This window comes from Peromyscus leucopus, chromosome 15, assembly GCF_004664715.2.
Source record: "Peromyscus leucopus breed LL Stock chromosome 15, UCI_PerLeu_2.1, whole genome shotgun sequence".
In the NCBI taxonomy this organism is placed as follows: domain Eukaryota; kingdom Metazoa; phylum Chordata; class Mammalia; order Rodentia; family Cricetidae; genus Peromyscus; species Peromyscus leucopus.
Window position 1 is genome coordinate 50,102,503 of NC_051076.1, and position 5,352 is coordinate 50,107,854.

A 5,352-nucleotide genomic window follows, 5' to 3' on the forward strand; every position below is an offset into this window, starting at 1 on the left:
AAATGCTTAGACTCAGGGGCTCTCCAAACCCTGAGTCGAGAATATGATGTAAGGAGCCATCAAAGATGACCCCTCCCCTGCAGCACATAAACAAAGTGAGGTGGAAAACAAAACAGAGAACTTGTACGATAATCCTCCGCAGTATACCATTTCATGAAAGGGCATTTTAGTCCAAATGGCAGAAGCTATGCCAAAAAACTTGAAGAGAGGCAGGCTGAGCCAAATTAGAACAGAGTCAAAAATTTGTCATACCTTTGTAATTCTCAGCCCCACCACAAGCTGTCCAGATGTCAGCCATCTGACTCTTTATAGCCGTGGTCTGTTTTTTCTTTAAAGCCCGGCTTCCTCCTCAAAGTTCCCAGACACGCAGTGTTTCTCTGGAATTGGAACCCAAGTTGTGTAAAGAAGAACCAATCTTCTCCTCAATTTGCAGGACAATTTCTCTCTTTCAGGAGAAACGTTTTGAGACCTCAGATTCTTTGATTAAAATTACACTGTAGCAAGCCAAGTAATTGGCTAAATAATAAATGGGAAGTCAGACGGGTCTAGAGTGGAATCTTTGATCAAATGTTTATGGGTCGCTTGAGCAAGCCAAGTGACTTAACTGCTCTGTAGCTATTTAATTGAGCTATTCCTCAGTTTCTCCCATGGCGAATGCAGATACTAATACTGACCTCAAAGTACTAAATGAGATCATGTACATCGAACACTAACCACAGTTGCCAGTACATACAATATGCATCAGTTGTTTGTTTAAAATCTGCTTTCTTCTCTCCTTTGAGTTCCGAAGACAAAAGCTCTCAAGACAGTGATAGATAACAGCAGAATCTTTTTGTATCAGTTTATTGATGACCCTGCCATTTCTTCAATATTGGCTTCAAAACATAATGCAGCTGCTGCATGCACATTAGCTCTAAAGATGATACCTGAAGATACTAGGGCCAGAACTGGACAGCTGAGAAGTGAGCACAGTCAAAAGACAAGGTGATCGCCTTCTCATGCCAGAAGCCAGTTTCTCAGCTGAATCCATGACTAACCTCATTCATTCTCCACCAAAAGAATGGTTTTCAAAAACTGAGGAAAAATTTGGAACATACCAAGTCCCTAACTGAGAATAGAGAGAGAGCTCAGGGGTTAAGAAGGTAAACTGTTCTTGCAGAGGACCTGAATTCAGTTGCTAGAACCCAGGACAGATGGCTCCCAACTGCCTAAGTTCCAGTTTCAGTGGGACCCAATGCCTCTGTTCTCCACAGGCAACAGCATTCAGATGTACAAACACATCTACATAATGAAAAACAAATGAACAAACAAACAAACAAAACACTTCCAAACCATCCCTATAGATCAGAAGAGTGAGGCTCAAGCCACAAGTGTGCCAACAGTAAAACAGGTCACTCTATAATACGTTGGCTTTCATTTAAATACAAATTTGAAAGTCAACCACAAACTGAAATACTACTCATTTTTAAAAAAATCAAAGCAAAATTAAACGGAACAAATAAAAAAATTAAAAAAAATAATAGTGCTTACTCTACATGCAAGTAAAGTAGCAGTATGATTTCGAGGAGCCTGGAGAGGACCTCTCTGCAGTAAGTAGAATCATGGCCTTTGCTGACGTTGAATGTCAACACATTTGATGGACAGCATAAAATCTGACAGCTCCCGAAATGATCTTACCCAGTGACAGGTGTGGCACAATAACAGCTGTGACCGTTTTAGGTAATGGAAAAGTAATTAGTGTCTGACACACAATGCTGAAAAACATTCGCATTTGATTGCAAAAATATAACAAAATGCAGTAACATTTCTTTCTCAAGTCTTCAAGGTAAAAAAACATCTGAGGTAGCTCCTAAATCCAGCTACTTACTGTTTTTCTAAAATAATGTTGACTTCTGGGCATTGCCCCAAAGATGTGACTTGTAAAGCCCAGAATATTTCTTATAAAATTCCTTAGGGGACTGCTCCCTGAACTATATACTATTGTATGGCACTGCTGTATTTTAGAGCTTGTATCTTTATCTGACCTTTAAAACAATTACTTATTTTCAATGTGTGTGTTGGGGGGTAGGGGCTTGTGCACAAGAATGAGGGTGCCTGGGAAGGGTGTTGGATGCTCTGGAGCTGGAGTTACATACTATTGTGAGCTACCTGGTTCCGGTGCTGGGAACTGAACTTGGATCCTGTGCAAGAGCAGCTTGTGCTTTTAGCCACTGAACTGCCTCTTCAGCCCCAGATCTGACCTTCTTAACACAAGATTAGACCAAGATATTTGTGACTGATCATTTGTGGGCATTGTTAAAAATAGATGATAAATGCAGAGCCAGACAACAATTATTGCTCCTGGGGAACTGCTGTAAACAATTCAAGGAAACTAAACTTGTTTAACAAGTAGTTATTAGGCTTCTGTCCTGTAAAAGGTACTTTTTTATGTGCTTGTAATATAGAGTAACTACAAGAGAAAAATATATCTATTCTTCTGAAGGTGACATTTTAGGAGTGGGAAGCTGCAAAAATACATAAAATGTTAAAATTAATAATGACAGGAAAAGTAATAGAGATGGTGATTGCAAGAACGTGTGTGCATACACATGAGCGCATGCGTGGGTTTTACACAGGGGTGTAGGGGGATGCCTCTCTGAAACTGTATTTGGCCAGAGACTTGAAGAGGTCCAGGAATTAGGATTACTCCTATCTGGCATGGGGAGATACTAGGGCGAGGAAATGGCAAAAGACATTTATGTGAGTTTCAAATGACAATAAGCTTGGTGAAACCAGAGTCAGGGCTACAGGTGTGGCTTAGCGATGGAGCACTGTCAAAACACGTGTGACATAAAGGGTTCTATCAGAGTCAGGGGCTGTCTGAAAGGAGTGTGCTGGCCAGGCCATATCTGGGGTTGAACGTCAAGGAGTTCCAGCTTCTGTTGGTTTCTGGTAGCTGCAGCATTCCTTGGCTTATGGCCACAGCATTCCTGTCTAGTCTAGCATCTTTAAATATCTCTCTGCTCTTTCTTTTCATTACCTTCTCCCCTGTTTGTGTCACATGGCCTCTGCCTCTCTGGTATAGAGTCTGTGTAATGATGTTTAAGGTCCATTAGATCATCCTAGGTATCTCTCTATGTCTATATTTCTAAACACAATCATATCCACAGTGACTTTCCTGCAGATGCAGCTCAGTGGTGGAGCACTTGCATAGTATGGGCTGGGCTCTGGGCCCAAGGCTCAGCCAAACAAAAACAAGAACGAAACAGGATCACACAAATAGATTCCAGGGATTGAGGCTGGTGCATCCTTGGCCAAACTGTTGTGTACCGCAGTGAGTGCACACTTGATATGTTTGAGGAACAGTAGGAGAGCCAATATGGACAGAGTATAATAGGCAAGAGAGATACAATGAGATAAAATCAAAAGCTAATGGTCCAGAAGAAATGGCATGGCCGTGATAAGACCTGGACCCCTTTCTGCAATTGAGACAGGGATGCATGAGATAGTTTGAACAGGGAAGTTATATGGCACAGGTTTTGAGTGTTAGTGGCAACAAGTATAGTTTGAGTGAGGCTGATGAAAGGGGCTGGATTTTAGATAGATTTCTGAAAATAGATGGAAGAATTCATTGATGGATCATGTGACTATCAATGTGCAAACAGATAAAGAAACTACGGGGGGGGGGAGGAGAGAGAGAGAGAGAGAGAGAGAGAGAGAGAGAGAGAGAGAGAGAGAGAGAGAGAGAGAGAGAGAGAGAGAGAGAGAGAAATATTGCTCAGCCAGAAGAAGGAATGAACTAGGGATACCAGGCAGGTGGTTGGCATCATGAAGAATTGGACTTGATAGCACACCATTGATCACCCATGGGAAATGGTTACCACTGGCACAGTGCAGAAATACCCAAGCCCCGTGAACCTGATAGTGGTTGGCATTGGCATGCTGGACAGACATCTTGATCCCTCAGGAAATCTGCATAGCCACAGACTCCCCAGCACAGAGTGGGTTCCTGCCTTCCATTGTGAAGTCTTTTATTGGTGCAGCATGAATGAAAAAATATATATTCAAGAGCATTCTGTAGTTGACACCATAAAGAAGACAATGGAGTTCAAGTCCACTAAAACTTATTTCAATTAGGGTCTCAGTAGATGAGAGGCTCACACACAAGCTGTACCCCCAGGTACTAGAGAAAACTGTTCTGACCCAGGAAGCTATCATCACCACGAAAGGGGTCAGCCTCAGTAGCTACCTTGAAGGACTGATGGCAAGCACCATGTTTTCCAATGCTAACAAATGCTGAGTAGCGATGGAATGGGTGATGCATAAACTGTATGCTGAGATTAAAGAACTGACAGCATTAGCAAGAGGAAGGCTATGAACCCCAATGGCAGCAGTGGGGGTGTTGGTGGAGAAATGACAAGGGAAATTGGTGTGCAGCAATGAGGCCCCCAGGACTTCAAATTTATGTGTTATTTAAGAGATGCAATTATTTTAGGTAGATTTTATTTTTTATTAAATTTATTCAGTTCTTTTACATCTTGACTGCAGTTTCCCTTTCCCTTCTCTTCCCATTTCCTCCCCCCTCATCTCCCCTCTGTCCCCACCCATCCACTCCTCCTGTTTCTGTTCAGAAAGGGGCAGGTCTCCCAAGGGTATCAACAAAGCATGGCATATCAAGTTGAGTTAGGACTAAGCATCTCCCCTTGTATTAAGGCTGGGCAAGGCAAGCCAGTATGAGGAATAGGTTCCCAAAAGCCAGACAAAGCATTAGGGAGAGTCCCTGCTCCTGTTGCTAGGAGGCCCACAAGTAGACCAAGTAACACAACTGTCACACATATGTAGAGAGCCTAGGTTGGTCACAAACAGACTCCCCAGCTCTCAGTCCAGATTCTGTGAGCTCCTATGAGCCCAGGTTAGTTGTTTCTGTGGGTCCCCTTGTGATGATCTTGACCCTCCCTGGCTCATACGATCCTTCCTTCCTCTCTTCAACAGGATGCTCTGAGCTCAACCCAGTGCTTAGCTGTGGGTCTCTACATCTGTTTCCATCAGTTACTGGATGAAGGCTCTCTGATAACAATTGGGATAGTCACCAATCTGATTACAGGAGATAGTTAGTTCAGGCTACTTATCCACTATTGCTAGGAGATTAGCTGAGGTCAGCCCTTGCAGCAGGTTTCTACCTGACCTCAAAATGCCCTCCATATTAAGACATTTCTTTCAATATTCTCCCTCTCCACCCACCATCCAACCCCACCCACTCCCAGTCCACCCATGAGATCTCCTCTTGCACCGGCCCGCGGGGTGTCAACAGGGATGACCCACCTGCGGCAGAGAATGAAAGGGACGGGGGGACATGAGAGAAGACAGCAAGAC

The 5,352-nt window shown here is 43.3% G+C and overlaps 1 pseudogene; it reads left to right on the top strand.

Annotated features, from left to right (window-relative positions):
- The first annotated feature begins 3,807 nt into the window (after positions 1 to 3,807).
- LOC114707194 lies at positions 3,808 to 4,396 on the top strand (annotated as a pseudogene).
- The last annotated feature ends 956 nt before the right edge of the window (positions 4,397 to 5,352 follow it).